This window comes from Muscardinus avellanarius, assembly GCF_963383645.1.
Source record: "Muscardinus avellanarius genome assembly, chromosome: 10".
NCBI lineage: Eukaryota > Metazoa > Chordata > Mammalia > Rodentia > Gliridae > Muscardinus > Muscardinus avellanarius.
The window spans coordinates 55,897,921-55,914,909 of NC_137796.1; the positions used below are offsets into that span (position 1 = coordinate 55,897,921).

Below are 16,989 nucleotides of genomic sequence, written 5' to 3' on the forward strand. Positions count from 1 at the left end.
GAAAAAAAAAATCAGACATCAGGAATCTGACATTGAAGAAATATGGGCCCATTTTAAGAGAGCTAACCTAAGAATAATTGGAATAGAGGAGGGAAAAGAAGGTGAAACCAAAGGGATCAATAATCTCTTCAAAGAAATAATAGCAGAAAAATTTCCAAACATAGAGCAAGAGGTCAATACACAGCTCCAGGAAACTTATAGAACTCCATTTAGACAGGATCAGAGAAGAGGTTCCCCACGTCACATAATTGTCAAAATGACCAATGTGGAAGCCAGGGAGAGAATCTTAAAGGCAACAAAAACAAAAGGCCAAGTGACATTCAGAGGCAAACCAATTAGAATCACTCCAGACTTCCCAAACCAAGTCATGAAAGCCAGAAGGGCTTGGAGTAACATATTCCAAACTCTGAAAGAAAACAACTTCCAGCCAAAAATTTCCTACCCAGCAAAACTATCTACCAAATTAGATGGGGAAATAAGAAGCTTCCATGACAAACAGAAACTGAAGGAATGTATGTCTTCAAAACCAGTACTAGAGAAAATACTCAAAGAGATTAACTACAAAGACGAAATAGGTAATACACACCAGAACCAGAGAAACAAGATTTCCCATCCAGCAGACAACTAAGCAAAGAAGAATAAACAGTATTTCAAACAGAAATAAAATCTTAACTTGTTAGGAATTAAAAGTTATCTCTCAATAATCACACTGAATGTAAATGGCCCCAATTCCCCAGTAAAAAGACATAAAGTGGCAAAATGGATTAAAAACCAGAATCCATTCACCTGCTGCTTACAAGAAACACACTTTACAAGTAAAGAGAGTAACAAACTCAAGGTAAAGGGCTGGAGCAAAGTAATTCATGTTAAGCAGCCATCCTAACAAATATGAAGTTGTATTTCACTGTAGTTTTTATTTGTATTTCCCTATTGATTAGTTATATTATGATAATGATGATTGATATTCATGTGTTTATTGGTTATATAAAAATGTTTGGAGATTCACTATTTACTTTATTTATTTATTTTTGGGTGGTACTGAGGTTCCTGGAAGCCCTTCTACCTCCGGGCTACACTTCCAGACCTATTTTTACATTTTTATTTGGAAACAGGGACTCCTAAGCCAGCATGCGTGGCTGGCTTCGAACCCGCGTGATCCTCCTGTCTCTGCCTCCCAAGCGCGGGGATTACAAGCATGTGCCACCACGCCCAGCCTCATTATTTACTTTAGTCTTTTGCCTATTTCAAAATTGTATTGTTTGCTTTTATTGTTGCTAATTTTTAGGATTTTTATTTGGAATATTAATATACCTTCAGATATAACATTTGGTAATATTTTATCCAATTATATCAGTAACTTTTAGCTCTGTTTACATTGTATTTGGATGTACATTATTTTCTTATTTTTTAGGAAGTTTGTTTGTTTATTCTTTTGTTGCCTGTGCCTTTGAAATCATATCCAAGAAATCACTGCCAATTTCAATGTTGTGAAGTTTTATTACCCAGGTTTTCTTCTAAAAATTTATAGTCTTAAGATTTACATGTAGGTCTTTTATCTATTTTGAGTTAATATTTGTATATGGTGTTAGGTAAGGGTCCAATTTTATTCTTTTTCATTTAATTATTATATTTCAAAAATATTTAGTGAAAAGATTATTATTTCCTTCACCAAATGTTCTTGGAAACATTGTCAAAAATAACTTGACCATATATAGAAGAATTTATTTCTAGACTTTTTATTTTACTCCACTGGTTTATATATCTGCCTTTATAGCAGTACTACACTGTTTCAATTATTGTAACTTTATAAGGTTTGAAATCAGAAAATGTACATCTTCTAGCTTTGTTCTTTTTTGAGATTGCTTTGGGTATTTAGAGTTCATATTTCATGTTAGGATAGATTTTTTTCAGAAAAATAAACAAATAAATAAATGTATGATAGTTTCACCTTAAAAAAAAGAAAAGAAAAAATATCCTCTGGTAAGAAAGAAAGCAAAAAGAAATATTGAAATGTTATCTCTAAGTGATCAAAATCTTGATATCAGACAAATACATATGTTATGTGAGATTATCATTGTTAATTTTGGATAAATTGCTATAATATTAGATGTCAACCACTAAGCCAAGCATGGGAAGGAGGGATGGGGAGGGAACGGAATGGGGATCGGGCAGGGGCTAAATGGGCGATGTATGCATGTATGTCTACACAAGTTCTTTATCCCATTATGATGTATGAATACAGTGCACCAATAAAAATTTTTTAATTAAAAAATAGGGCTAGGGGTGTAGAATGTAGAGGTCAATCTCCAGTACCAAAAAAAAAAAAAAAGCATCAAGGAAATAACTAGGAAATTAGTTTCTTGAATTATAGACACAACAAATGTACTTAGCCAAAGCAGAAAGAATAACTTTCAGGAAAAATAAATGGAGATTTTTTTTACTAGATGACTTGAACTCAAAGAAACACTATAAAAGCTGAGTGTGGTGGCACATACCTGTAATTCTAGTATTTGGAAGACTAAGACAGGAGGATCATAGGTTCACCACCAACCTCTGCAACTTAGGCCCTCAAAATTTAGTAAAAACCTGTTTCAAAATAAAGTATAATAAATAGGACTAGGGGGTTGTAGCTTAGAGTTAGGATTTCCCTGGGTTCAATCCCTAGTAACACACAAAAAAATTTAATTTAAAAAAGATTGTAGATATAAACCCAAATGGTAGTAAAGGATGAACAGTCCAAGCAGGGCAATGGAAATACTCTGTATGATACTCTAATTATGGACACAAGCCATTATAAAATTACACACACACCCAGAATACACAGTGCAAGCCGTGAGCCCTAATGCAAGCGATGGACTCAAGGTGATTTCATCAGGTGGAACAAATTACCACTAGGTTGGAGGTATTGATTCTAGGGGAAGATATGAACATGTGGAAGCAGATGGAAAGTTTCTGTGTCCTCCTCCTAATTTTGTATGAATCTAAAACTGGCCTTTAAAAATCATCTTAGTGATAGGTGGAGGAGGGGAGGGGAAGGGAGAAGAAGTAGGCAGTAGTAGCAGTGAATATTGGGGGTGGGTGGGGGTGGACCAGTGGGTTCCAAGCTGCCACAGCCTGAGTCAGGGCAGGGGAGGAAAGCATAAGAAGTAAAGAAACTATTTTTTTTATTATTGGGGAGTGGAACCCAGGGGCTTTTCTACCTCCAGGCTATACTCCCCGACCTATTTTTTTTTTTTTATATTTTATTGGGAAACAGGGTCTCGCTAAGTTGCTAAGAGCCTCACTAAATAGCTGAGGCTGGCTTCAAACCTGTGCGATCCTCCTGTCTCAGTGTCTCAAGTGCTGGGATTACAAGCATGTGCCAACATACCTGGCATGAATTATTATTTACAATTATTGTTGGTCCCCGAAATCAAAGTAAAGATCATCATAAGGTTCCCTCAATAAGAAACTACTGGTCAAATGATAAATATTTGGGTATAAATATCATCAAAAATGCAATACCAAGAAACCATTTCCAGGAACTAAAAAGTAGCATAAATTTTTGCAATCGTAACAAGTGGAAAGAAAATTATGAAGATAAAGATTTTAAAATTCGAGGAAGAGCCAGGCACAGTGACACATGCTTATAATCCCAGCATTTTGGAGGCTGAGCCGGGAAGATCGTGGTTCACAGACAGCTTCAGCTACTTAATGAGGCCCTTTGCAACTCAGTGGGACCCTGTTTCAAAATAAAGAACTAAAAAATAGGGCTGTGTGTGTAGCTCAGAGGTAGAAGAATGCCCCTGGGTCCCATCCCCAATACTGAAAAAAATTGGGGAGACTGGCAAAAGGGTAGTCACGGGATGAAGCACATCTCAGTTGCTATAACAAATGAAATTCAGCTATCATGAAACAGCTCCTTTACAAGAGAAACAAAACAGCAAAGCAACAAACAAAACCACAAAAAAATTGAACAGTAGCAGAATAAAATCCAGAAAACAGAACAGGGAATATAGCAAAGTGCCAGCACCCTCCTGACCTGGAGAACACCACCGCTGCCACAGGCCCACCATCTTGGCCCATCTGCTCCAGCCAGGACTGCCAGGGCTGTGGCCCCAAGAGATCTCTATAGAGAAGCCAAGGACTTGATGTGAAGTGAGTGGCTGCAGATTCTCAGCATCTTAAGCGGTCAGCACCCCGCTTCAGGTACAACAGAGATCCCAGAGTCCACACGCTAGGCTAGAACCTGCACCTGCAGCACACAGAGCACTCTGCCCTCCAGAGACCCAGAGTGGTGCTCAACAGTAAGTCAATAGAAAGTTCTCAGCAGGAGGCCACCCAGTCTTACAGACAGTCCAGAGATGCACTGGGTCTAAGACTTGACGGTCCACCCCTGAAGAGGTCGGGTCAGAAGCTGCTACCAAAAACAGCAGAGAAGCAAGAAAGGCCCATAGTGCCCAGGGTGCAGTACCCCCACAGTCTCTGGAGATTGGCTAATATTACACTGGACACCTGCCACCAGTGTGGGGAGAGAGAGAGGTACAGGCACAGGATGTGCAGAAAATGCAGAGCCCAGCATTGACACAGGGTCCATTCCCAGTGACACCCGCCGCCTGCATAGACTGAGATGTAGAACCCAGAGAGAGCTTGGAGATATAGGCCCCATAAAGAGCTTAGAGACCCAAGCGTGCATCAGTGAGTGGCGCCAGCGAGGCTCGGGCACCTCAGTGCCTACACTGACAAAGAGACACCAGCTCAGGGTCCTAATCATTGAAGGAGACTCAAAAGTTGGGTCGCAAACTGACATCACTACTATAGGGTACTGAGCAAATGAGAGCGCTTAGAACACACAAACCCAGAAAGACAGCAGAGGCCAACTCAGCTTTGTACTTGTATATTCACAGGATTTTTAAAATTTATTTGTTATTGTTATTTGGGGTTTTTTTGTTGTTATTGTTTTGTTTTTTGGTGGTGGTACTGGGGTTCCTGGAAACCCTTCTACCTTTGAGCTACACTCCCAGACCCATTTTATATTTTTATTTAGAAACAGGGTCTCCTAAGCCCACGAGACTGGCTTCAAATGTGCATGATCCTCCTGTCTCCGCCTCCCAAGCACGGGGATTACAAGTGTGCGCCACCACGCCCGGCATTGTTTTGTTATTTTCTATGTGTTTCTTTGCTGTTTTCACCATTTCTTTTACAAGCTTCCTCCTTCTTTCCCATCTAGTCTCCTCCCTCCAAACTTTTTTCTTTTTTTCTTTTTCTTATATTCAATCCATTTTACATCACTATACCTAAATACTCTACACTGACTACTAGAATCCTCCTATATATTCACTATCTCTCATTTCTACCTCATAACACTTAAACTCTTATTCAACTCGATCAGCAGGGCATGGTGGCACACAATTGTAATTCCAGTAACTTGGGAGGCTGAGACAGGAAAAATCACAGGTTTTTTTCCTAGCCTCAGCTACATAATGAGGTCCTCCACAACTCAGTGAGACCCTGTTTCAAAATAAAGAATTAGCCGGGCGTGGTGGCATATGCTTGTAATCCCCGTGCTTGGGAGGCAGAGACAGGAGGATTGCGCAGGTTCGAAGCCAGTCGCGCTGGCTTAAGAGACCCTGTTTCCAAATTAAAAAAAAATGTAAAAATAGGTCTGGGAGTGTAGCCCGGAGGTAGGAGGGCTTCCAGGAACCCCAGTACCACTAAAAATCAAAAAAAACAAAAAACAAAATAAAGAATTAAAAAATAGGGCTGGAGGTGTAGCTCAGAGATAGAATGCCCCTGGGTTCAATCCCCAGTTCTAGGGGGAAAAAAACTTGATCATACCCTCTAATTTACCCTATTCCTGCACCCATCATTCCAGTTCCTGTCCCCTCATCCAACCTTCACCACTGAATGAAAAACAACCTCCCTTTGTATATATCTGCCTACACCTCTAAGTCCTTATAACTAAAATTGGACCAGAGAGGCGAACCGCAGAAAAGGACTTCCAGACAGTAAGGATAAACTAACCACAGCTGATAGAAGGAAATGCCCAAGATCCTGCACATTGAAATTTAAAAACACATAGATCTCAAAATGTTTTGGTCACACCTTGGAGTCAACTCTCTATAAATGTGGTGACAGACAGAATACCTGACCTTAACACCTGACACCCATAAATGCCACCATAGCAGCAGACAGAAGGAATCCCAGAGTAACCACAACCCAGTATTGATGATCTACAGGTTGAACAACAGTGGAGTGGTAGTAGACAGAGTCTTCAAGATTAGTATCAAGCAGGGGTAGCAACACTGATATCTAATAAAACAAACTTTAAGCTAAAACACATCAGAAAAGACAAAGTGGGACACTTCTTATTAATAAAATGAACAATCCAGCAAGAATATATAATGATAGTAAACATTTATGGCCCAAATGTGGGTGCACTCACAACTGTAAAACATAGTCTTTGGGACATCAGGTCTCAAATAGACCCAAATACAATAATATTAGGAGACTTCAAAACACCACTCACCATACTAGACTGATCTTCAAGGGAAAGATGGAGTAAAGACTCTTCAGACCTAAAGAAAACTATAAACCAATTGGACTTAATAGACATATACAGAATATTCAACCAGGATTAGCTGAATGCACATTCTTCTCAGCTGCCCATGGACCCTTCTCCAAAATAGACCACATCCTGGGCTGCAAACACCAGCAAATTCAAAAGATGTAATGTAATTCCCTGTATCTTTTGAGATTACAACAGAATGAAAGTAGAAATCAACAATAGGAAGACCAAAAGAAATTGCATAAATACATGGAGATTGAATGATACACTCTTGAATCAGAACAAAAATAAGGGGAAAAACAAAAAAATTCTGGAATTAAATAAAAATAGAGACATGACATATCAAAATTTACAAATACTTTGAAGGCAGTGTTAAGAGGAAAATTTTTGGCACCAAATGCCCACATAAGAAGAGCAGAAAGTTACCAAATAAACAACCTAATAACATATCTCAAGGACCCAGAAAAAACAGCAGTCTAATTCCAAAGCCAGAAGAGGCAAGAAATAGTTAAAATCAGAGCAGAAATAAATGAAATGGAGAATATAAAAACAATACAAAGAATTAACAAAACAAAAGGCTGGTTCTTTGAAAAGATTAGCAAGACTGACAAAACCCTAGCCACCTGACCAAAAAAAAGACGGAATTAGTCCAAATTATTAAAATCAGAAATGAAAAAGGAGACATCACCACAGATGTATAAAATAGATCTGGGAGTATAGCCTGGAGGTAGAAAACCCCCTGGGTTCCACCCCCAGTACCACAAAAAAAAAAAGAAAGAAAGAAAAAGAAAAACTAAACTGACCAATAGCAAGCAAAGAAATAGAAATGGCAAAACAATTCTGCCATCAAAGAAAACCCCAGGTCCAGATGGGTTTCCAGCTGAATGCTGAATTCTATCAAACTTTTAGAGAAAACTAAATTCAATATTCCACAAGTTGTTTCATGAAATTGAAAGAAATGGCCGGGCGTGGTGGCGCACGCTTGTAATCCCCGCGCTTGGGAGGCGGAGACAGGAGGATCGCGCAGGTTCGAAGCCAGCCGTGCTGGCGTAAGAGACCCTGTTTCAAAAATATAAAATAGGTCTGGGAGTGTAGCCCGGAGGAAGGAGGGCTTCCAGGAACCCCAGTACCACCAAAAAAAAAAAAAAAAAAAAAAAAAAAGAAATTGAAAGAAATGGAATTCTCTCCAACTCCTTCAAAAAGCCAGTCTCATGTTAACACCAAAACCAAATAAAGATATCTCAAGATAAGAAAATTACAGACCAATATCACTGATGAACATAGATACAAAAATTCTAAACAAAATGCTAGCTACGAACATCCAAAACCATACCAAGAAAATTGTACGCCACAACCAAGTTGGTTTCATCCCAGGAAAGCAAGGCTACTTCAGCAAACAAATCAATACGTTATTCACCACATAAATAGAACTAAAAACAAAAATCACACGATCATATAAATAGATGCTGAAAAAAGCATCTGACAAAAATCCAACACCCATTCATGTTAAAAACACTGAAGAAAATTGAAATTGAGGAGGGTGCCGGCGCCATGCAGCACAGGGTCGCCATGGCTGAGCTGCAGCAGCTCTGGGTGCAGGAGGCGGTGGACTCCATGGTGGAGAGGTGGAGAGAAAGTGAAAGACCCTCGCAGAGGGGAGACCCTTAATCAAGCCTTGGGATAAGCGACGCCAAGTACACACGAGAGACTTATGTCCTTGATGCAAAAAGCAAAAGGTTTATTAAGGAGCCAGTGCACTGGGGCCGACTCATATAGGAGTTTATAGGGAAAAGACCACTAGTTAGGGGGGTTTGGGCCAGATTGCATGCATTTACAGAAAATTAAAGAATCATTTGAAAAGTACATTCTATGGTCAAGTGTTAGATAAGATACCAGATGTAGTCAGCAGGTTCCCGGCACAGGGCGCGCTGACCCGATCAGTATAGATAAGATGCTAGGTAGGTTCCTGGAACAGGGTGGGCTTATTGGATATTTCTCATTCTTGAGCCTATACTTCTTAAGCTGCAGTAAAAAATATTTTTCTTTTAACTATTAGCTGGCTGCTAGGGGCTTATAATTTTTCTTTTAAAATGGAGCCTTTCAAAAGAACATCCGGAAGATGCAGGGCCTCATGTTCTGCTGTAGTGCCAACTGCTGTGAGGACAACCAGGCATCCATACAGCAGGTGCACCAGTGCATTGAGCGCTACCACGCGCCCCTGGCTCAAGGCCAGGCCCTGGTGACCAGCGAGCTGGAGAGGTTCCAGGACCACCTGGCCCTGGAACGACAAAGCCAAAGATTCGATGGATGCAGGGAGTAAGGAACTTCAGGTGAAGCGGCAGCTGGACATTTGTGTGACCAAGTGTGTGGATGACCACGTGCACCTCATCCCAACTATGACCAAGAAGATGAAGGAATCTCTCTCATCCATTGTGAAATAAAGTCTTTGCCAGTGGCCATTAGGGCTCACAGCAGGAATCTATTTAAAAAGGGGAAAGGGGATCTTAATCTTTTAAGTAATTTTATACATGAAGAAACTAAGGGTGGCAACAAGTTTTAAGGCATAATGTCTCTTGCCTCTAGACACTGGTTCCTTTGTGTTTTGGTCCTAGAAAGTGAAATGGAAGACACTGGTGCTAAAATTTATGTGAAAGGTAGCACAGGAGAGTTTCTAAAGCCTAATTTAATGTGGTGAGTGCTTGACTGGCAGTAGAGATCGCCCTCATACCAAGCCAGAGCCCTTCAAAGCATCAGATGGTACTTAACAATACATGTACCTACAGGCTGACAGGTTCTCCCAACCTGCCTGTGATCTGATAGTTTGAGAAGATATTTCTGTTTTTCTTTTTCTTTTTTTTTTTTTTACCAGCCTCCTGTTTGCCAGAAGCGTTGCCGTACCATTTTCCATAAGCTGTAAAACAAAATCCAGGAAGACACTAATTAGGAGGGGGAAAATTATTTTCAGGTCTTTATTTTTCTTGGAGTAGATTTCAGATGTGGAGTTGGAAGAGAAAATAATTGGATAAGAACTTTGAAAGGTTCCTTGGGTCTATCCTTTACCGGCAATCAAGATGTGGATTCTTAATGCATTTCAGGCGGGAGACCATTGCAAAAACATGAGAAGCAATGTCGCAGTGAACAGCAGAGCCTTCTTCGCTGGCATGTGTGCTCTCGGGCTTTCTGCAGCAGAGTGACAGGGCAACATTAATGGCACTTTCCTCTTGAAGGAAAAGGCTTTGGACTGTGATATATATACACCAGTATCTGGGAATAAACAATGAAGTAGAAGCTGCTGGTTAGTTAAGAGACCTATGAAACACTGGACTTGGAAAACCCTGGTTTTCATAGAACATACTGGAATAAAAGCCTACACCCAGCATGGGTTACTTGGCCCTCTGAGTTAACAGGGGCATCCAGAAGGTCAAAGAACAAGCAGCTTGAACTGGGACAAGCAAACTCCTTTAGAGCAAAGGAGGGACATGCACACCCCACCCTTTACCAAATACCATTTTTGCCTGGGGTTTTTGCAACATGCTATGTTCCTGCCCCGGCATGGCATCTTTATCTTTTGGATAAGGACCACATTGTCTTTTTACCAACTTAATACTTGAAATAATATAGCCTGTTTGCTGTGTCAAGGCTGTGATATGTTTTCCTAGTGGTTTGGTTTTAAAGTTTCATCGTTTCCCCACTATTGTGTTTTCTTTCCTTGTATCTGGGCAGTGAATATATCACTTTCTCAGTATGCTTCTCCTTGTTATATGTGAAATAAATTTTTAAGATGTCAAAAAAAGAAAATTAAAATTGAAGGAATATATCTCAATATCATTAAGGCAATATGCAATAAACCCAAAGTCAACATTATATTGAATGGGAAAAACTGCAAGAATTCCCTCTAAAATCAGGAACAAGACAAAGATGCCCACTATCACCACTCCTTTTCAATATAGTCTTCATAGACCTAGGGAAAAAATCAGTCATAAATTTTATATGGAGGAACAAAGACCCAGAATAGCCAAAACAATTCTCAGCAGTAAGAACTGTGCAAGAGGCATCAACATTCCTGACTTCAAATTATACTACAGTGCTATAGTAATTAAAACAGCACGGTACTGGCACAAAAACAGACACACAGATCAATGGAACAGAATATAAGATACAGAAACAAACCCACACACTTATAGTCAATTGATCTTTGACAAAGGGGCCAAACACATATGCTGGAGAAAAGACAACCTTTTCAACAAATGGTGCTGAGAAAAACTGGCTATCCATTTATGGAAAAAATGAACTAAATCCTTACATCTCACCCTGCACAGGAATCAACTCAAGATGGATCAAAGACCTAGAAGTTAGACCAGAGACTGTGAAGCTATTAGAGGAGGACATTAGGGTCAACACTCCAACATATAGTCACAGGTAGTAACTTCCTAAACAAGACCCTCATAGCTCAGAAAATTAAATCAAGAATTAACAAGGGGTATGGCATCCATTTCTGCTCATCAAAGGAAATCATCAAAAGTCTAAAGAAAATGCCTACAGAGTGGGAGAAGATTTTTACCAGCTATCCTCTGATAGAGGGCTAATATCCAGAATATACAACAAACTTAAAAGACTTTATGCTAAAAAGCAAATAACCCAGTCAAGAAATGGACAACTGAATTGAATAGACACTTCACAAAAGAAGAGACACAAATGGCCAATAGATACATGAAAAAAATGTTCAACATCATTAGCAAATCAGGGAGATGCAAATCAAAACTCCACTGAGATTCCATCTAACCCCAATCGAAATGGCAATCATCAAGAAGTCAAATATCAGTGTTGGCAAGGATGTGGGGAAAGAGGAACTTTTCTACACTGTTGATGGGAGTGAAACTGATTTTGCCACTACAAAAATCAGTGTAGAGATTCCTTAGAAAACTAGGAATGGATCTACCATATGATGTGGCTATGCCACCACCGGGTATCTTTCCAAAGGAGTTGAAACCAGAAAACTACAAAAACATATTCATACCTACATTCACAGCAGCACAATTTGCAATAGCCAAACTATGGAACCAATGTAGGTAGTTGTCCATCAACAGATGAATGGATTACAAAATTATGGGAAATACCCACAATGGAATTCTACTCAGCAATAAAGAACAAAATTACATCATTCGCAAGAAGATGGAAGAACCTGTAGAATGTTAAGTGAGATTAGCCAGTCACAGAGATTAATGGGTCATATGTTTTCTCTAATATGCACAAGCTAGGGAGCATTTGGGATACCAGAGGAACTCCTGATAATGTAGGGGAAACCTCAGTGGAGCCAAGGAAGAAAGGTAGGGGAGGAGGAAGACTGAGGTTCATTAATGAAAATACACACAAGGTCACTTGGTCTGTTTCCCTCCCCATGCATGGCAATGAGATCCATAGAGTTACATCCATGTATGCACCGAACACTATCTGGTCTGTGTCCTTCCCCAGACCTCCCCTTCCTCCCCTCCTCCTCCTTCCCCCTCCCATTATTCCACTGGTCTCTCTTCACTGTCATAAGGTCCTTTTTCTTTGCTATTTTTCTCTGTTGTTTCCCCATTTGAGAAAAAACACGTAGCCCTTGGTTTTCTGAGTCTGGCTGGCCTCACTGAGCATGATGCTCTCCAGATCTACCAACTTCCTGCAGATGACACAATTCTGTTCTTCTCGAAGACTCAGTGAAGCTCCATTGTGTGTAGACACCATATTTTCTTTATCCATTCACCTACTGGCAGATACCTGGATTGGTTCCATAACTTGGCTATTGTGAATTGACCTCTATAAGCATGAATATGAGTCAGGCAGAGTGGCACATGCTTGTAATCCCAGTACTTGGGAGGCTAAGACAGGAGGGTCACAGGCTCAAGGACAGCCTCAGCAACTTGGCGAGACTCTCATCAGCCTAGTGAGACCCTTCTCAAAATAAAAAGAAAACAGAGATGAGGGCATAGTTCAGAGGTAGAATCCCCTGGGTTCTATCCATAGTACCACAAAAAATATATATAAGTATGCATATACCACTAATTAATTCTTACTTACAGGGGCTCATAATGGGAAGTTAGTCTTGAGTCTCAGATGAGACTTTGCATGTGGGCTTTTGGGTGATGCAGGGAGAAGTTAAGATTTGGAACCTATTCTCATGGAATAAGTGAATGTTGCATGGTAAGACCAATATAAACTTTGGAATCCCAGGGTGGGCTACTACAGCTGGATATGGTTTGAGTGTGTTGCCCAAAGGAGTGCCTTGGAAGTATGTAACTTGTTTTGTTTTGTTTTGTTTTTTTCATTTGTTTTGTAGTGCTGAGGGATGAATGCAAATGCTGGACTATGCCAGGCAAGTACTCTACCACTGAGATGCACTCCCAGCCTGGAATGGGGTGGGTGGGAGAGGGGTCTTTTTCTATGAATCTTTTATTGGTGCATATAAAGACACACATATCATGCACTCCCAGCCTGGAATGGGGTGGGTGGGAAAGGGATCTTTTTCTGGTCCCCTCTGTGGTGATGTCGAGGCAGTGTAATCTTTAAGAGAGGGCCTAATGGAAGGTTAGGTCAACCAAGAGGCCACCCTTGGAAAGAATTAGAGTATCTCTCAAGAACCTGAACGGTTCTTGATAGAGCAAGTTTGGTCCCTAAATCTCTCTTACTTCCTATGTCACCAGGGAATCTCGCCCTCTCACATGAGCTCCCAACATGTTTGAGGGAAGGAAGGAAAGAAGAAAAAAGAAAGGAAGGAAGGGAGAGAAGGAGGGAGGGAAGGAAGGGAGTTCTCAAACATCTCAGAACTGTTCTCTGGGTGGGGAGGTATTGGAGGACCTTGGGGTGGTTAACACTCTAAGTATCTCTCCTAAAGTTGCAGCACTGTCACATCCTAGACCCGTGCTGGGCATTATGATAGCCTCTGGGTGCATGTGGTCATTTGAACCAGTTGCCATTGAATAAATAGAAACCAACACCTTGTTCCCACTAACCACATTTTAAGTATTCACTAGCCAGGGGCAGCCAGTGGCTACCACAGCAGTCAGTGCAGGTTATGACATTTCCTTCAGAAAGTTCTACAGGACTGTGTGGGTTCAATGCCTTTTATAAAAATCAAGGAGTTGCCAGGCATGGTGGTTTGTGCCTGCAATCCCAAAGGAAGGGATCCTAAAAGAAGGATGAGACCAAGCTGGGTGTGGTGGCGCACGCTTGTAATCCCCGCGCTTGGGAGGCTGAGACAGGATCGCACAGGTTCGAAGCCAGCCTCCGCTACTTAGTGAGGCTCTCAGCAACTTAGTGAGACCCTGTTTCCAAATAAAGTATAAAATAGGTCTGGAAGTATAGCCCGGAGGTAGAAAATCCCCTAGGTTCCGCCCCCCAGTACCAAAAAAAACCCAAGGATGAGACCCGCACTGCCTCCCTTACTCCTCCAGGCAGCAATAAACCCCACACCTCCAAGTATCAGTTACCTCCACTCCTTTTAATCCCTATATTGCCAATTGTATATGAGTATTGATGAGATAATGGTATTACATATGGGATTTTTTTTTCTATGTAGGTCACTAAGTATGGGAAGAAACTATGGAACTCTCAGCCTTGCTTTAAAGAATTTACAGCAGAAAAATAGGTCTCATCACACCAGTCTTTAATCATTTCTGACCCAAGTGAAAACACTCAGAATTTCACACTGTGAACCCACGTTTCAGCCCCTGCAGGTGGGCCTTCAGGCCTGGTTCACTACAACAGTGTCTTCCACAACTCCAACTCCCACCGCGCTCCCACCACCAGTCCCTCTCAGTCACACAGCTCCCGGCTGCTTCTTACAGAGGCCCAGAGTCTCCTTTTCTTTTTTTTTTTTTTTCATTTAGATGTAACTGATATAGGATACAAGACATAAGTCGGTAAAAAGAAGACAGGAAAAGCAAAATGTAATTTTCAAATAAGAACCCAGTACTAAAATGCCTCAACCGTTACTCCCTAAACCAGTCCTCTTGCCCAGGCCTGTCTCTCCCAAATTTCTGGGAAATCTGTAGATCCTGGAATTAACCAAAAGAAACTATAATTTCCCTGTGCATTTTTCACAAGATAGTCAACTGTAATTTAGGACACTCTCCAGTTTATCTGTCAACCAGATAATGAAGGCCTTGATCGGCCTGAGAACCCTAAGGATGACCAGATCACCAGGAACTGCTTTGGGACTACCAGGCTGAGAGCATCCTCACACACCTCCTCTAGAAAGTTCCCTATAAGAGTACTGTTGTGAGGCTGAGACAAAAGGATTGCGGTTCATGGACAGCCTCAGCTTAGTGAGGCCCTTTGCAATTCAGTGAGACCCTGTTTCAAAATAAAGAATAAAAAGCTGGGCATGGTGGTGCACGCTTGTAATCCCAGCACTTTGGAGGCTGAGACAGGAGGATCGCACAGGTTCAAAGCCAGCCTCAGCTACTTAGTGAGGCTCTCAGCAACTTAGTGAGACCATGTTTCCAAATAAATTATAAAATAGGGCTGGGGTATAGCTCAGAGGTAGAATGCCCCTGGGTTCCATCCCCAGTACCGCTAATAAAAAAGAAAGAAAGATAGAAAGATGAAAGAAAGAAAGAAAGAAAGAAAGAAAGAAAGAAAGAAAGAAAGAGAGAGAAAGAGAGTCTTACATGCCCCCAAAATGTCTTTCCCTTTTGAGATGGGCTGCATTCTCCCTTGACTGTATATTTCCTACTTTTCTAAATAAACTTCTATCTATGTCTCTGACTAGCACATGCTGAAATTTCTTGCCGTCACATTAGCCAGGGTCCCTATGGCTCCTGAGTTCCTGGGCTGAGAAATGGACCTGTCACCCTCAACATAATAACAAGCCTCGTCTCGTATGTTCCTCAACCGTCTGTATATCTCTTTTTATCCCTGTACTCTTCTGATGGATAGAAGTAGTTTGAAATTCAGTTTCCTTGTGATAAATGACCAAGAAGCTACCACAGTTCCTGAGACACTGATGAATGGTGCAATTGGAACTTTCCACATGCTCCCTGGTATGGTGTGCTGATGGAGTTATTCTTCTAAGAAGGTGCTGGTACTCTAGTTTCCCCGAAAGTTGTTCTCTGGAATGGATTGGCTTTCTTCATCAGTGTTGCAGGCTGAGCCAATGGTACCTGGATTATGAATGACTGTGGTCTTGGGGCTGGCACTCCTGGACACACAGGCACAGCAGTGGGGCAATCACAAATCATAGTTCACTCACCAGATCTTCCTTTCCATGGCCATAAAATTAGATGGAGAAATAAGAAGCTTCCATGACAAACAGAAACTGAAGGAATTTATGTCTTCAAAACCAGCGCTAGAGAAAATACTCAAAGAGATTAACTACAAAGAAGAAATAGGTAACACACCAGAACCAGAGAAACAAGATTTTCCATCCAACAGACAACTAAGATTGGTTATCTGTGGAGATTCGTTATTTATGTTAGTCGTTTACCTATCTCTAAATTGTATTGTTTGCCTTTATTGTTGTTAATTTTTAGGATTTCTAGTTGGAATATTAATATACCTTCAGATATAGCACTTGGAAATATTTTATCCAATTCTATTAGTAACTTTTAACTCTGTTTACATTGTCTTTGTTTTTTTTTAGCTTATAATTCTTTTTTTTCTCTTTCTTTTTTTTAATTTTTTTTATTGGTGCATTATATTCATACAACTTATTGGGGTAAAAAACTTGTGTGTACAAACATGTACTCATCGCTGATTTAACCCCTACCCAAATCCCACCCCATTCCCTCCCCGTCCCTCCCTCCCTTGCTTGGCTTAGTGATTGACTTCGATATGTTTAAATATATTGTGTGTTTTAGAGATTTTTCTCTTCCCCCCTCCTTTCTCCTCCTTTAGGTTGTCTTTTTTGCTCCTCTATAGGATTTTCTTTTTCATCTAGAGTTCCTCCTATGACCCAATTCTTCCTAACTCTCACATATTAGGGAAAGCATCTGATTTCTTATTTTTTGTGACTGACTAATCTCACTTAGCATAATGTCCTCCAGTTCCATCCATTTCCCTGAAAATGATGTAATTGAGTTTTTTTTTTTTATGGCTGAGTAAAATTCCATTGTGTAGATATCCCACAGTTTTGTAATCCATTCATCTGTTGATGGACATCTTGGCTGGTTCCATAGTTTGGCTATGGTGAATTGTGCAGCTATGAACATAGATACACATGCATTAGTTTGGTAGTTTGGTTTCTTTTCTTTTGGGTAGATACCCAACAGTGGTATTGCTGGATCAAATGGTAGATTTGTTCCCATTCTTCTGAGGATTCTCCATACTGTTTTCCAAAGTGGTTGCACTAATTTGCAATCCCACCAACAATGTCTTAGAGTTCCCACTTCTCCACATCCTCGCCAGCATCTGTTGTTGTTTGTGTTTTGAATAATGGCCATTCTAGTTGGAGTTAGGTGAAA

The 16,989-nt window shown here is 40.6% G+C and overlaps 1 pseudogene across 1 annotated transcript; it reads left to right on the forward strand.

Annotated features, from left to right (window-relative positions):
* The first annotated feature begins 8,116 nt into the window (after positions 1 to 8,116).
* LOC308267404 (protein FAM136A-like) lies at positions 8,117 to 8,988 on the forward strand (annotated as a pseudogene). Its single transcript has 2 exons — positions 8,117 to 8,172; positions 8,644 to 8,988. The product of its transcript is annotated as a protein FAM136A-like (transcript).
* The last annotated feature ends 8,001 nt before the right edge of the window (positions 8,989 to 16,989 follow it).